This window comes from Arachis hypogaea, chromosome 17, assembly GCF_003086295.3.
Source record: "Arachis hypogaea cultivar Tifrunner chromosome 17, arahy.Tifrunner.gnm2.J5K5, whole genome shotgun sequence".
Taxonomy (NCBI): domain Eukaryota; kingdom Viridiplantae; phylum Streptophyta; class Magnoliopsida; order Fabales; family Fabaceae; genus Arachis; species Arachis hypogaea.
Window position 1 is genome coordinate 112,515,744 of NC_092052.1, and position 15,811 is coordinate 112,531,554.

Below are 15,811 nucleotides of genomic sequence, written 5' to 3' on the forward strand. Positions count from 1 at the left end.
TAGAAACATAGTCAACAGCTAACAAAATGTATAAGAAACCATTAGAATTTGGAAATATACCTATGAAGTCAATACCCCAAATATCGAAAATCTCACAGAACAACATAAGTTGTTGGGGCATCTCATCCCTCTTAGATATATTCCCAAACCTTTGGCATTGGGGGCAAGAGTAACAAAAAATGCTAACATCCTTAAAAAGTATGGGCCACCAAAATTCACAGTCTAAAATTTTTCTAGCAATTCTTTGAAGACCAAAGTTTCCACCACTCTCGGAAGAGTGGCAGACCTCCAAAATTGACTGAAATTCTGATTAGGGCACACACCTTCTAATTATTTGGTCAGCACCACATCTCTATAGATATGGGTCATCCCATATGTACTCGCTTTTAAGCTTGTCCTTTTGATGCTTAGTAAAATTAGGAGGAAAGGTACGACTAACCAAATAATTAGCTATATGTGCATACCAAGGAACCACCTCAGATATTGCTTGCAAGCTATCAAGTGAAAATGCATCATTTAGGAGTGGAGTCATTTTTAATATGTTCAAGGCGACTCAAGTGGTCCGCCACTAAGTTTTAGGAACCACTCCTATCTTTGATTTCTAAATCAAATTCTTGCAGCAGCAATATCCAACAGATTAATCTTGGTTTTGACTCTTTCTTAGCTAACAAATACTTTAAGGCTGCATGGTCTGAATATACAACCACCTTAGTTCCAAGTAAGTAAGCTCGGAATTTATCCAAAGCAAAAACAATAGCTAATAGCTCTTTTTCAGTGGTAGTATAATTAGACTGAGCACCGTCTAAAGTCTTAGAGGCATAGGCAATAATATATGGGTCCTTACCTTCGCTCTGAGCCAACGCCGCTCCTACCGCATAGTTTGATGCGTCGCACATGATCTCGAATGGCCTACTCCAGTCAGGCCCTCTCACAATAGGAGTTTAGGTCAAGGCAACCTTCAGCTTATCAAACGCCTCCATGTAATCTTCACTCAACTCGAACTCTACATCTTTCTAGAGTAGACGGGATAAAGGTAGTGCTACCTTACTGAAGTTCTTTATAAATCGCCGGTAGAAACCTGCATGACCAAAAAAAGAATGGACTTCCCTCACGGAGGAGGGGTAAGGTAAACCAGAAATGACATCTACCTTTGTTGGATCAACAGATATCCCAGTATTAGAAACAACATGGCCTAGAACAATACCTTGTTTTACCATAAAATGACATTTTTCAAAATTAAGTACAAGGTTTGAACTAGTACATCTTTCTAATACTCTAGCTAACTATCCAAGCAAAGGTCAAATGAATCACCATAGACACTAAAGTCATCCATAAAAACTTCAATATAATTCTCAAGAAAATCTGAGAAAATACTCATCATGCATCTTTGAAATGTAGCCGGTGCATTACATAAGCCAAAAGGCATTCTCTTATATGCATACGTTCCAAAGGGACATGTAAAAGTAGTTTTATCTTGATCTTCAGGAGCAATATGGATTTGAAAATAACCAGTATATCCATCTAGGAAACAGTAGTGTGATTTACCTGACAGGTGATCAAGCATTTAATCGATGAAGGGCAGTAGGTAGTGATCCTTGCGAGTGGCCTAGTTCAGACGCTTGTAGTTAATGCACACCCTCCAAGAATTTTGCACTCTAGTAGCCATGAGTTCTCCATGCTCATTCTTCACCGTTGTGACACCAGACTTCTTCGGCACTACCTGTACTGGGCTAACCCATTCACTATCCGAGATTGGATAAATGATGTCAGCTTCTAGCAGTCTGGTCACTTCCTTCTTTACAACTTCCAAAATGGTGGGGTTTAATCGCCTTTGAGGTTGATGGATAGGCCTTGCTCCCTCCTCTAGAAATATGCGGTGCTCACAGACCTGAGGGTTTATACCTACTATATCCGCCAAGCTCCACCAAATAGCCTTCTTGTGTCTTTTCAGCACACTAAGCAGTCGCTCCTCTTGTTAGGAAGTAAGTTCCTTTGCAATGATAACTAGGAGCTTCTCATTGTCTTTAAGGTAGGCGTACTTAAGATGAGGTGGAAGGGGCTTCAATTCCATTTTCAGCTCATGGCTTGGTACTTGATCATCCAGAGCCATTGAAGGTAGCAGGGCGTCCTCAGTTTGCGCAGATGGCTTCCCCACACTTGTACCTTGCTCCATGTGCATCTAATCCGTTGCTTCTTTGTGAATGTCCACCACAATCTCTTCAATAATGTCACATTAGAAGATGGAGTGGTCTTCCGGTGGGTGCTTCATAGCTTCCTCAAGGTTGAAGCTCCCTGCTCTTCCATCCACTTCGAAGGAATAGGTACCCAAGAAGGCATCCAATTTAAACCGTGAAGTCTTCAAAAATGGCCTCCCAAGAAAGATGGATGAAGGTTTTCCTAAGTCATTAGGGGGCATCTCAAGAATATAAAAGTCAACGGGAAACGTCAACCCCCTAATGCTCACCAGGACATCTTCCGCGATGCCAACCACTGAGATTATGCTCTTATCTGCCAAAATAAAACGTGTTGCCGACCTTTTCAAGGGTGGGAGTCTCAAGGCATCATATACAGATAATGGTATAATACTAACACATGCACCTAAATCACACATGCAGTCAATAAATTGCACACCCCCTATAATGCAAGTTACCATACATGGACCAGGATCCCCACATTTTTCTGGTATATCACCCATTAAAGCATATATAGAGCTACCTAAGGGAATAGTTTCTAAATCATTAATTTTATTCTTATTCATACACAAATCTTTTAGAAACTTAGCATATTTAGGTACTTGTTGAATAGCATCAAAAAAGGGAATAGTTACCTCAACCTTTTTGAAGATCTCTACCATTTTGGGGTCTAGCTCCACTTGTTTCTTTGTCCTCCTAGCAAGGTGTGGAAAAGGAATGGGAATGGCTTCTCTCATAACATCATCTTCCTTAGATACTCCATTCTTTTTTTGAGCAACTTCTTCTTCAACCGCTTCTTGTACCTTATCCTCTTCTTCGACATCTTCTACCTTAACAACGTCTTCAACTTGGATATCTTCTCCTGAGCTTGGCTCCTCGGGACTCCTCTCTTGCAATGTAGTACCGGACCTCAAGGTGATGGCATTGATTTCACCCTTGGGGTTAGGTAAAGATTGAGAAGGAAGTGCATTGGAACTTGAAGGTTGATTGTTAGGGGTAGAGGCCGATTCCATACGGGAGAGAAGAGCTTGGATAGTAGAAGTAAGACCGTTGATGCCAGAGGCAACTGTGGCCTGAAGCTCTTTTTGTCCTTGCATAAGGGAGCGAAGCATCTCATTATTAGAGGTAGAAGGGGGGGTAGGTAATTTGAGGGGCCTGTGGTTGGTTGAATTGGGATGCTTGGGCTTGCCTTTGATGAGGTGCTCTGTATGGAGGATTTTGTTAATTCCTATTTTGTTGATAGTTGTTGTTGTTCCACCTTTGATTTTCACCATTGTCTCTGCCTCCTTGGTTGTAGTTGTCCCTCCATCCTTGGTTGGAATTGTCTCTCCATCCTTGGTTGGAATTGTCTTGCCAACCTTGATTGTAGTTGCTACCATGGTTGTAATTGCCACCTTGATGATAGTATCCTTGATTCGGATAGTTTTAGTAAGCATTTGTAGTTGCCAAGGTGTTGTCTTCATGGAGTTGTGGACACTCATAAGTGTAATGAGAATAGCAAGTGTATATTCCACACACTCTCTGAGGGACTAATTATTGACACTACTGCTGTGGAGGAGGTGGAGGTTGTTGTTCATTCAGCTGAAGCTGCTTGAGTATGTTGGTCATCTCTCCCAGAGTCTTGGTGAGAGCAGCGGTCTCACTACTAGAAGAAACTTCTGCAATAGCCTTGGGGTGATGAGTCCTTTGGTTAGCATTTCGGGTAGACTCAGCTAGATCGGTGATCAGTTGCCACACTTTCGTCGCCGTCTTGTACTTCATCAGAGAGCCATTACTCGCAGCATCTAATAAGGTCTTGTCTCCAGGCTTCATGCCTTGGCTGAAATAGCTAATCAACACCAACTGGTCAATCTTGTGGTGGGGACATGAATCTAGGAGATTCCTCAAGCGTTCCCAATACTCATAAAGAGTCTCTGCTTCACCTTGAATGATACAGGAAATCTCCTTCCTCAGCCTATCAGTAACCTCTGCCAAAAAGTACTTGTCCAAGAATTCCCTTCTGAGCAGATCCCAGTTAGTAACAACAGCTTCCGGTTGAGTGTAGAACCACTCCTTTGCCTTTCCCTCAAGAGAGAATGGGAAGGCGTATAGCCAGACGGCAATCTCATCAGCATCGTGCCGCCTAGTAGTTGAGCAAGCTGTTTGAAAATCCCTAAGGTGCTTGATAGGCTCTTGAGCAGGTAAGCCATGAAACTTAGGCAGTAGATTGATCAGAGCAGTCTTTAGTTCGAAGTCTGCACCCAAGTTCAGATGACGCGCTTGATAAGGCTGCAGTGTAAAATCTGGAGCCCCCGTTTCCTTAAGCGTGATTCTCCTAGGCTCTGCCATAGTATCTGCACTCAAATCAACAGAAGAGGCATCAATAGAATTAACAGGAGAGGAACTAGTTTCTTCCTCGAATGACGCGTCAGACCCGTCCTCAGATAAGACTGGAGAATTGGGCAAAACCCCTTCACCACCCTCAGAGGCTAACTGTCGCCGAGCTCACCTAATACGTGAAATAGTTCTGTCGATCTCAGGATTAAATCCGGCTAAACTCAGATCCGGTAATGAACGTGTCATTCAATGAAAGAAACATATAGCTCATGGTAATAAAAATAAAAGAAAAAGAAAAATGCAATTATGTAAGTAAAAAAAAATTATTTGCATCAACCAATAATTTAGCACACTGTTGCAACTCCCCGGCAACGGCGCCAAAAATTGACGGGCGGAAAAATGCTGGATAAAAATTTTTAATAAAAGCAACGTTGCGGGTACAGCTCTTAACCGACGAAAATTCTAGTTATCAATTTAAAAGGGGTTGTCACAATGTAAAATCAATTAACTGGGAGTAGAATTCCCAGGTCGTCTCCCAAAGAGTTGACAAAAGAATGCAATCTATTGGTCAGGGGTTTTCTAAGAAATTTTTAGAGTTGAAATTGGAAAAGTACATAATTGAAAATTAAGCAAGGAGCAATTAACAAGAGATGTTGTGTATTTAAAATAAAAGGCCTTGGCTAGGAGATGATTAATTGGAATTTCTATCCTCGTTGAATTTCTCAAGTGTAATAGTAAAAAGGTTGTTGCTTCTACTTAGTTATCCTCTGACTAATAGAGGAAAGTCAAGTAGGTAATACCAACTTTGCTTTACAAGTCCTAATTGCCTCCCAAGGAGGGATTAGAGTTAGTAAAAATCCAATTGGCAGCAATTTCCAGTTATCTATTAACACTTGAGTATTCTAACTCAAGGGTTTCTTATTAATCAACTCCAAAGCCAAATTGGGACTCTACTCCATTGACATGAATGCCATTTTCACAAACATGTAAAGAGAGTAGATAGAAAACATGGTAGTTGAAACTAAATTAATAAAATTAAAATTGATACTGATAATTAATTAAAAGAAGTTCAACAAGTAATGGATTTAAACATGAAAATGATTCATTGCATTAATAAATTCAAAATTCACAAAATCCAAACATGAACTCAAATAACTAATAGAAAATAAGAGAGTAGAGTGATAGGAAGGCAAACTAGAATGATGAAAACTTCAATCAAAGGTAGTAGCAATTCTCTCCACATCCAATCCAAAAGCTAAAACTAAGAAAATACTAAGAACCCTAGGAGAAGTAGTGTTTTTCTAGAATTCAAAAACTAAAAACTAAAACTAAGTGAGAATGAAAAGTGTCTCTAAGTCTCAGCTACACCCCTGCCTCTAATATGGACTTTCAGGCCTAAAATTGGGTCAAAAAGGGGCCCAGAAATCGCCCCCAGCGAATTCTGATATCTGCAGCACGTGACGGCCTGTCACGCGTACGCGTCGCTCCATGCGTACGCGTCGATGCGCAATCTTCCAATCACGCATACGCGTCGCTCCACGCATGCGCGTCAATAAACTTTCTCCTGGCCACGCGTACGCTGATGAGTGGATAATTTATATGCTTTTTGGCATTGTTTTTAGTATGTTTTTAGTATGTTTTAGTTAGTTTTTATTATATTTTTATTAGTTTTTATTTAAAAATAACATTTTTGTACTTTACTATGAGTTTGTGTGTTTTTCTATGATTTCAGGTATTTTCTGGCTGAAATTGAGGGACCTGATCAAAAATCTGATTCAGAGGCTGAAAAAAGACTGCAGATGCTGTTGGATTCTGACCTCCATGCACTCGAAGTGGTTTTTCTAGAGCAACAAAAGCCCAATTGGTGCGCTCTCAATTGCGTTGGAAAGTAGACATCCTGGGCTTTCCAGAAATATATAATAGTCCATACTTTGCTCAAGATTTGATGGCCCAAACTGGCGTTCCAATTCAGCTCAAGAATTCTGGCGTCAAAACGCCAGAAGTGGCATAAAAGCTGGAGTTAAATGCCCAAACTGGCACAAAAGCTGGCGTTTAACTGCAAGAAAAGTCTCTACACATGAAAGCTTCAATGCTCAGCCCAAGCACACACCAAGTGGGCCCAGAAGTGGATTTTTGCATCATTTACTCATTTTTGTAAACCCTAGGTTACTAGTTTTCTATAAATAGGACCTTTTACTATTGTATTTTCATCTTTGGATTATCCTTTGTTCATCTTTGGACGTTTAGTTCTTGGATCATAGAGGCTGGCTATTCGGCCATGCCTAGACCTTGTTCTTATGTATTTTCAATGGTGGAGTTTCTACACACCATAGATTAAGGTGTGGAGCTCTGCTGTTCTTCATGAATTAATGCAATTACTACTGTTCTTCTATTCAATTCACGCCTACTTCTTCTCTAAGATATACACTCGTTCTTCAACTTGATGAATGTGATGATCCGTGACATTCATCATCATTCTCACCCATGAACACGTGACTGACAACCACCTCTGTTCTACTAGCAATAGCTTGAGTGCGTATCTCTTAGCCTTTTGGTTCATGACGCATGGTTGCCTCGCCTGACAACCGAACCTTCCATTCCATGAAATCAGAGTCTTTGTGGTATAGGCGAGAATCAATTGGTAGCATTCTTGAGATCCGGAAAGTCTAAACCTTGTCTGTGGTATTCCGAGTAGGATCTGGGAAGGGATGACTGTGACGAGCTTCAAACTCGTGAGTGTAGGGCGTGTGACAGACGCAAAAGGATCAATGGATCCTATTCCGACATGATCGAGAACCAACAGCTGATTAGCCGATGTGGTGACAGCGCATCAGGACCATTTTCACTAAGAGGACGGGAGGTAGCCATTGACAATGGTGAAACCCAACATAAGCTTGCCATGGAAGGGAGTATGAATGATTGGAAGAAGGCAATAGGAAAGCAGAGGTTCAAGAGGAACAAAGCATCTTCATACGCTTATCTAAAATTCCTACCAATGAATTACATAAGTATCTCTATCTTTATTTTATGTTTTATTTATCCTTTAATTATCTATTCTCCATAACCATTTGAATCCGCCTGACTGAGATTTACAAGATGACCATAGCTTGCTTCAAGCCGACAATCTCCGTGGGATCGACCCTTACTCACGTAAGGTATTACTTGGACGACCCAGTGCACTTGCTGGTTAGTTGTGCGAAATTATGACAAAGTGTGATTCACGTTTGAGAGCTCCAAGTCTTTGGCGCCATTGTTGATGATCACAATTTCGTGCACCAAGTTTTTGGCGCCGTTGCCGGGGATTGTTCGAGTTTGGACAACTGACGGTTCATCTTGTTGCTTAGATTAGGTAATCTTATTTTATGTTTAATCTTTTTACTTTTTATTTTCGAAAAAAATTTTCAAAAAAAAAATTTTACTTTGTTCTTCAGAATTTTTAAGAATGAATTCTAGAGTTTCTTGATGATTTGTTGAAGTCTGGCTGGCTGTAAAGCCATGTCTAATCTTTTGGACCGAGGTTTCAACTTATCATCACAAGAGCTTGTTGATCTCTATCAATTCTACTGTTGAAAGCAATGACCTGCTAAAGCTTGGCTGGCCATTGGCCATGTCTAGTGTTTTGGACTGAAGCTTTCACTGAAAGCTTGGCTGGCTAGTAAGCCATGTCTAATTCCTGAACCGGAGTCTTAGACTAACATTGCAATGATTCCTGGAATTCTCATTAAAAATTTTGAATTCCATTATTTTCTTTTACACTCAATTTTCGAAAAATCACAAAAAAAAATTATAAAATCATAAAAATAAAAAATATTTTATGTTTCTTGTTTGAGTCTAGTGTCTAATTTAAGTTTGGTGTCCTGCATATTTTATTTAATTCACTGCATTTTTTTTATGCATTATGTTCTTCATTAATCTTCAAGTTGTTCTTGATGATTTCCTTGCTCTAATCGTTAAATTCTCTTGTTTTGAGTGTTTTGTTATTTTTCATATGCATTCTCAATTTGTTAGTGTCTCTTATATGAAAATTTTTAAGTTTGGTGTCCTACATGCATTGTTTGTTTGATTTGAGTTTTCTATGATTAGTTGTATTTTTGATTGCTTTTCATTATTAAAAATCCAAAAAAATTTCAAAATTATGCCTTTTCAAGTCAATAATACAGAGAATTGAAGATTCAGAACATTCAGCAGAGGAATCAAACAAAAAAGGCTGGGCGTTCAAAACGCCTAGTGAAGAAGAAAAACTGGCATTTAAACGCCAGCCAGGGTACCTGGCTGGGCATTAAACGCCCAAAAAGGTAGACTTTTGGGCGTTAAACGCCAGAATGGACACCATTCTGGGCGTTTAACGCCAGGAGGACACAAGAGGGAAGATTTTGTTTTTAATTCAAATTTTTTTCAAATCTTCATAATTTTTCAAAATCAAATGTTTTTCAAATCATATCTTTCCAATCATATCTTTTCAAAATTAATTTCTTTCCCTTTTTTTTAAATTATTTTACTATTTTCAAAAATTCTTGCTCCAATTCATGATTTAATTCAAAATTTTCAAGTTGTTACTTGACTATTAAGAAAGGATCAAATTTTAATTCTAGAATCATATCTTCTAATCTCTTGTTAGTCAAGTAATCAACTTTAATTTTAGAAATTTCTTTTTAATTGATTGTCAATCATATCTTTTTAAAACCATATTTTCTCAATCATATCTTCTCAATCACATCTTTTTTATTTCTAATTTCAAAATCTTTTTCAAAAATCACTTAATTTCTTTCCCAATCTTAATTTTCGAAAATCTCAATCAAATTTTCAAATTTCTTTTTTATTATTTCAAAATCTTTTTAAGTTGTTTTCAAAAATCCTTCCCCCTTCTCACATCCTTCTATTAAAGGACTAACACTCCTCCATTATCAGCAATTCGAACTCTGTCCCTCTTGATAAGTTCGAATTCTCTCATCTCTACCTCCTCCTTCTATTCTTCTTTTTCTCTGACACCTCAAGGAATCTCTATACTGTGACATAGAGGATTCCATACTTTTTTCTTCTCTCTTTCATATGAGCAGGAGTAAGGACAAAGGCATTCTTGTTGAAGCTGGTCCTAAACCTGAAAGGACCTTGAAGAGAAAGCTAAGAGAAGCTAAAGTACAACTCTCTGTAGAGGGCCTAATAGATCTTTTCAAAGAAGAAGAAGCCATGGCAGCCGAAAATAACAATGCCAACAATGCAAGGAAGGTACTTGGTGACTTTACTGCACCTACTCCCGACTTCTATGGGAGAAGCATCTCTATCCCTACCATTGGAGTAAACAACTTTGAGCTTAAGCCTCAATTAGTTTCTCTAATGCAACAGAATTGAAAGTTTCATGGACTTCCATTGGAAGATCCTCATCAGTTCTTAGCTGAATTCTAGCAAATCTGTGACACTGTTAAGACCAATGGGGTTGACCCTGAGGTCTACAGACTTATGCTTTTTCCCTTTGCTGTAAGAGACAGAGCTAGGATATGGTTGGATTCACAACCTAAATAAAGTCTGAACTCGTGGGAAAAGCTAGTCAATGCCTTCTTGGCAAAGTTCTTTCCACCTCAAAAATTGAGTAAGCTTAGAGTGGAAGTCCAGACCTTCAGACAGAAGGAAGGAGAATCCCTCTATGAAGCTTGGGAAAGATACAAGCAATTGATCAGAAGGTGTCTTTCTGACATGCTTTCAGAGTGGAGCATCATAGGTATCTTCTATGATGGTCTATCTGAACTGTCCAAGATGTCATTGGACAGCTCTGCTGGAGGATCTCTTCATCTGAAGAAAACGCCTGCAGAAGCTCAGGAACTCATTGAAATGGTTGCAAATAACCAATTCATGTACACTTCTGAAAGGAATCCTGTGAATAATGGGACAAATCAGAAGAAAGGGGTTCTTGAGATTGATACTCTGAATGCCATATTGGCTCAGAATAAAATATTGACCCAACAAGTCAATATTATCTCTCAGAGTCTGTTTGGAATGCAAGCAGCAACAGGTAGTACTAAAGAAGCATCTTCTGAAGAAGAAGCTTATGACCCTGAGAACCCTGCAATGGAAGAGGTGAATTACATGGGAGAACCCTATGGAAACACCTATAATCCTTCATGGAGAAATCATCCAAATCTCTCATAGAAGGACCAACAGAAGCCTCAACAAGGCTTCAACAACAATGATGATGGAAGAAACAGGTTTAGTAATAGCAAGCCTTTTCCATCATCTTCTCAGCAACAGACAGAGAATTCTAAGCAGAGCCCCGCTGACTTAGCAACTATAGTCTCTGATCTATTCAAAACCACTCAAAGTTTCATGACTGAAACAAGGTCCTCCATTAGAAATCTGGAGGCACAAGTGGGACAGCTGAGTAAGAAAATTACTGAACTCTTTCCTAGTACTCTCCCAAGCAATACAAAAGAGAATCCAAAAAGAGAGTGCAAGGCCATAAACACATCTCACATGGCCAAACTTGGAGAGGAGGATGAGGCATTGATTTCCACTGAGGAAGCCCTCAATGGACGTCCATTGGCCTCCATGGAGTTCCCTAATGAGGACCCATGGGAATCTGAGGCTCATACAGAGACCTGATAAACCACTATTTTATAGTTTATATTGTGCTTAATTGTGTGGTTTTATCATGATCCTTACCCACTTATTCATTAAATTAGCATGAAATTATAATTCCTTCCTGAATTTATAACATGTTTGAAAAATGCTTCCTAGAGACTTTAATTATGTAATTTTTATTCTCCTTTATTCCATTCGATGCCGTGATCTGTGTGTTGAGTGTTTCAGACTTTATAGGGCATGAATGAGTTGGAGATTGGAAAGGAAGCTAGGAAAAATAGAAGGAACACAAGAATTTGAGGAGATAACCAGCGAGAAGTGACGCGGTCGCATGGCTCACGCGACCGCGCGAAGGAGAGCAAATCGCAGTGACGCGGCCGCATGGCTTACGCGGCCGCGCGGATTGGAAAAGCTCAAGCGACGCGGTAGCGTGGACGACGCGAACGCGTAGCAAGGAAAAGCGCAAATGACGCGTCCGCTTGGATGACGCGATCGCGTGACATGTGCGATCTGCATAATCTGCAGAATTCACTGGGGGAAATTTTGGACCTTTTTTCGACCCAATTTTCGGCCCGGAACAGCAGACTAGAGCCAGAGAATATGCAGAAACAAAGAACAACATTCATTCTAGACAGTTTTTCAGTTTTAGATCTAGTTTTTTTACTCCTTTAGGTTTCTTTCTCTAGGTTTTAGAATTTTAATTTTCAATTGGTCTTAGCATTGGAACATTGAGAAGAGTTTTCCTCATCAAGACTTCGTCATTCTAGTTCGTTCTCTTAACTTGGTTTTATTCTTCCATGTTCTTTGCTTTGTTCAATTTTGTCATTTGAATACTTTCATGATTATTTAGTACAAGGATTATTTCTTCCATTTTTATTTAATTTCCATTCCAATAATCATGTCTTCTTTTAATTCCCTTTCATGTGTTATGGGTTTATTATTTACAATGAGCGAGTAGTTCCCTCACTTGATGGGGAGTTGATTGAAAGGAACTCTTGAGTTGGAAGGATTAAAAGAAAATTTGTAATTGGGTTAACTGTTGGATTGTTATCTAATCACTAGCTAACACCAATCCATTTGAACTAAGTGGGTTGCAACTCGTGAACAGATCTAGCATTCCAACTTGTTTGACTTTTCTTTACCTAGTAAAGGATAACTAAACAGAACAACCATTAATTTTAAATTAATCTTGAATTCATCCCATCAATGATAGAGATTCCAACTAATCAACTCCCAGTCGAGGCTTTTATTTCATATTATTTGAATTTTCTCAATTTAATTTCCCACCTACTTAACTCAACTTCTTGGAACATCTGATTAATAAAATAGCACACTTTTCTGCAACTCGTTGGGAGATGACCTGGGACTTAAACTCCCAGTAATTTTTAATTTAAACTCTCTGTGACATTTCTAAATTGATAGGTAGATTTTCGGTGAATTAAGAACTATACTTGCAACGTAACTATTTTAATAATTTTTAATTCACCAACTTCTGTGTCTCATCAATTTTTGGCGCCGTTGCCGGGGAGTTGCAATAGAGTGCTAAAGTTATTAATTAGAATTTATTTATTTGCATTTTATTTTATTTTGCTACTATGAGCTGCATGTTTCTTTCGTCAAATGACGTGTTCACTTCCTGATCTGCGCTTGCTAATATTCGATCCTGAAATTGAAAGGACTATTTCACGAATAAGGCAAGAACAGCATCGGTTAGTTCGCTCTGAGGGCAGATCTGAAAGTGAACTTGAGGAAGAAACCAGCTCCCGTTCTACTGATTCGGTTGTTTTACGTGCAGAAGACATGGCAGCTAGGAGAGTTACCATCTAGGAGGAAGGAGCCCCTGATTTTACAATGCAACCGTTTCAAGCGCATCATCCAGCGGTAGCTACATATTTTGAAATAAAGACCGCACTGCTAAATTTGATGCCCAAGTTTCATGGCCTACCTGCTCAAGAGCCTATCAAGCACTTGAGAGATTTCCAGACAGCCTGTTCTACTGTCAGGCGTGATGGTACTGATGAAACTTCAATTTTTCTGAAAGCTTTCCCGTTTTCTCTTGAGGGAAAAGCAAGAGAGTGGTACTACACTCAACCTCTAGCAAATGTATCCAACTGGGATACACTCAGAAAGGAGTTTTTGGAGAAATTCTTTCCATCTGAAGTTACTGATAAACTGATGAAGGATATTTCCACAATTGTTCAAGATGACAATGAGACTCTCTTTGAATACTGGGAGCGCTTCAATAATCTTTTGGAAGCATGCCCCCACCACATGATTGATAAGATAGTGTTACTTAGTTATATCACACAGGGCATGAGGCCCCAAGATAAGACCACATTGGAAAGTGCTAGCAATGGGTCTATGAAGAAGTACAAGACCACTGATGAGGCTTGGCAATTGATCAGTGATTTAGCTGAATCTACTAGAAACCACAGGCAAAAGAAAGGCCGTTCAAAAGCCATTGCAGAAGTATCCTCTAACAGAGAGACTGCTGCTCTAACTTAAAGTATATGTGAGATGACTAACTTGCTGAAGCAGATGCAATTGAATCAACAACAAGCTCAGCAAGTTCAACCCCCTCCACCACAGCAAAACCAACAACTAGTCCCACAGAGAGTTTGCGGGATCTGTACTGATTATAGCCATTACACTGATGAATGCCCGTAGCTCCAACAAGAAGATAACATGGTGGCATCCACTCATAACTTTTATGACCACCCCAACCAAGGGTACAATCAAAGTGGAAATAATAACCATGGATGGCAGGACAATTCTAACCAGAATTGGAGGGACAACAATAACAGAGGAGGCCGAGATAATCAGGGAAATCAGAGGTGGAATAATAACAACAACAGGCAGTAGAATCAACCTTACAGAGCACCTCACCTGAGGCAAAACCAAGGAGCACAGAACAATCAACAGCAGACCTCTCAGTTTACTCATTCTTCTTTATCTCCTAATGAAGAGCTACTATAATCTTTTGAGCAAAGACAACAGACCATGGAAAATAACATCATGAATAGTATTAATGCCAGTCTGAATGGTCTCACCTCTACTTTGCAAGCTTTTATGTCACAGATTGGATCAATGCAAAATTCCAGTAACCAACCTTCAAGCTCCACTGGAATCCCCTCTCAACCATTACCCAATCCAAAGGGAGGCATTAATGCCATCACCCTAAGGTCTGGAACCACACTGCAGGAGAGGAATTAGGAGGAACCAAGCCCACTAGGACACACCTCAGCTGAAGAGGTAGTAGAAATAGAAGACGTTGAAGAGGAAGAGGACATACAGGACATAGCTGAAGAAGAAATAGCTCAACCACAGGAGGAAGCACCAAACAGCGCAAACACCACAGGAAACACTACTCCCATTCCATTTCCACAACTTGCAAGGAAGCCCAGGAAGCAGCTGGAACCCGACCCCAAAATGGTAGAAATATTCAAAAAGGTTGAGGTAACTGTTCCTCTTTTTGATGTTATTCAGCAGGTACCTAAATATGCAAAGTTTCTAAAGGACTTATGTATCCATAAAGACAAAATTAATGAATTAGAAACTATTCCTTTAGGTAGTTCTATATCTGCTTTAATGGGAGGATTACCTGAAAAATGTAGTGATCCAGGTCCTTGTATAGTTAGCTGTACTATTGGTGGTGTAGTAATTTATGATTACATGTGTGATTTAAGAGCATGTGTCAGTATAATGCCTTTGTCTATATATGATATTTTGAGGCTCCCTCCCTTAAAAAGGTCGGCAGCTCGTTTTGTGTTGGCAGATAAAAGCATTATTACAGTGGCTGGAGTTGCTGAAGATGTTTTGGTAAACATTAAAGGGCTTACATTTCCCACTGATTTTTATATCTTGGAGATGCCCCATAATGATTCAGATAAGCCATCATCAATTCTACTTGGAAGACCATTCCTGAAGACATCAAAATTCAAATTGGATGCCTTTTCAGGAACATACTCATTTGAAATAGATGGCCGCATAGTAATCTTCAATCTGAATGGAGTCATTGACAACCCCCCAGAAGATCGTTCTATCTTTCAGTGTGATGTCATAGATGAAAGTGTAGCTAAAGTTCACAAGGAAGAGTTTGAAGAGAGGCACACTGGACAAGGTCCAAGTGTGGGGACCCTCTTAACTGGCAATGAGGGCACTTTGTCATTTTCATAAGCTCCAGATAATCCAGAGCCTGCCCATGATCAAAAGTTAGAATTGAAACCCCTCCCTCCACATCTCAAATATGCTTATCCTGAAGATGAGCAGAGGTTTCCAGTTATCATTGCAAGGGAACTTACTTCTCAACAAGAAGAGCAGTTACTTGATATGCTGAGGAAGCATAAGAAGGCAATTAGGTGGAGCTTGGCAGACATAGTAGGCATCAACCCTCAAGTATGTGAGCACAGAATATTTTTAGAAGAGGGAGCAAGACCTGTCCGTCAAACCCAAAGAAGATTGAATCCCACCATCTTGGAAGTTGTCAAAAAGGAAGTAACCAGACTATTGGAAGCCGGTATCATATATCCCATTTCAGACAGTGAATGGGTAAGCCCAGTACAAGTGGTGCCCAAGAAGTCTGGAGTCACTACAGTAAAGAATGAGCATGGAGAGCTCATAGCAACTAGAGTTCAGAATTCTTGGAGAGTCTGCATTGATTACAGGCATCTCAACCAAGCTACCCGTAAGGATCACTACCCACTTCCATTCATTGATCAAATGCTGGATCG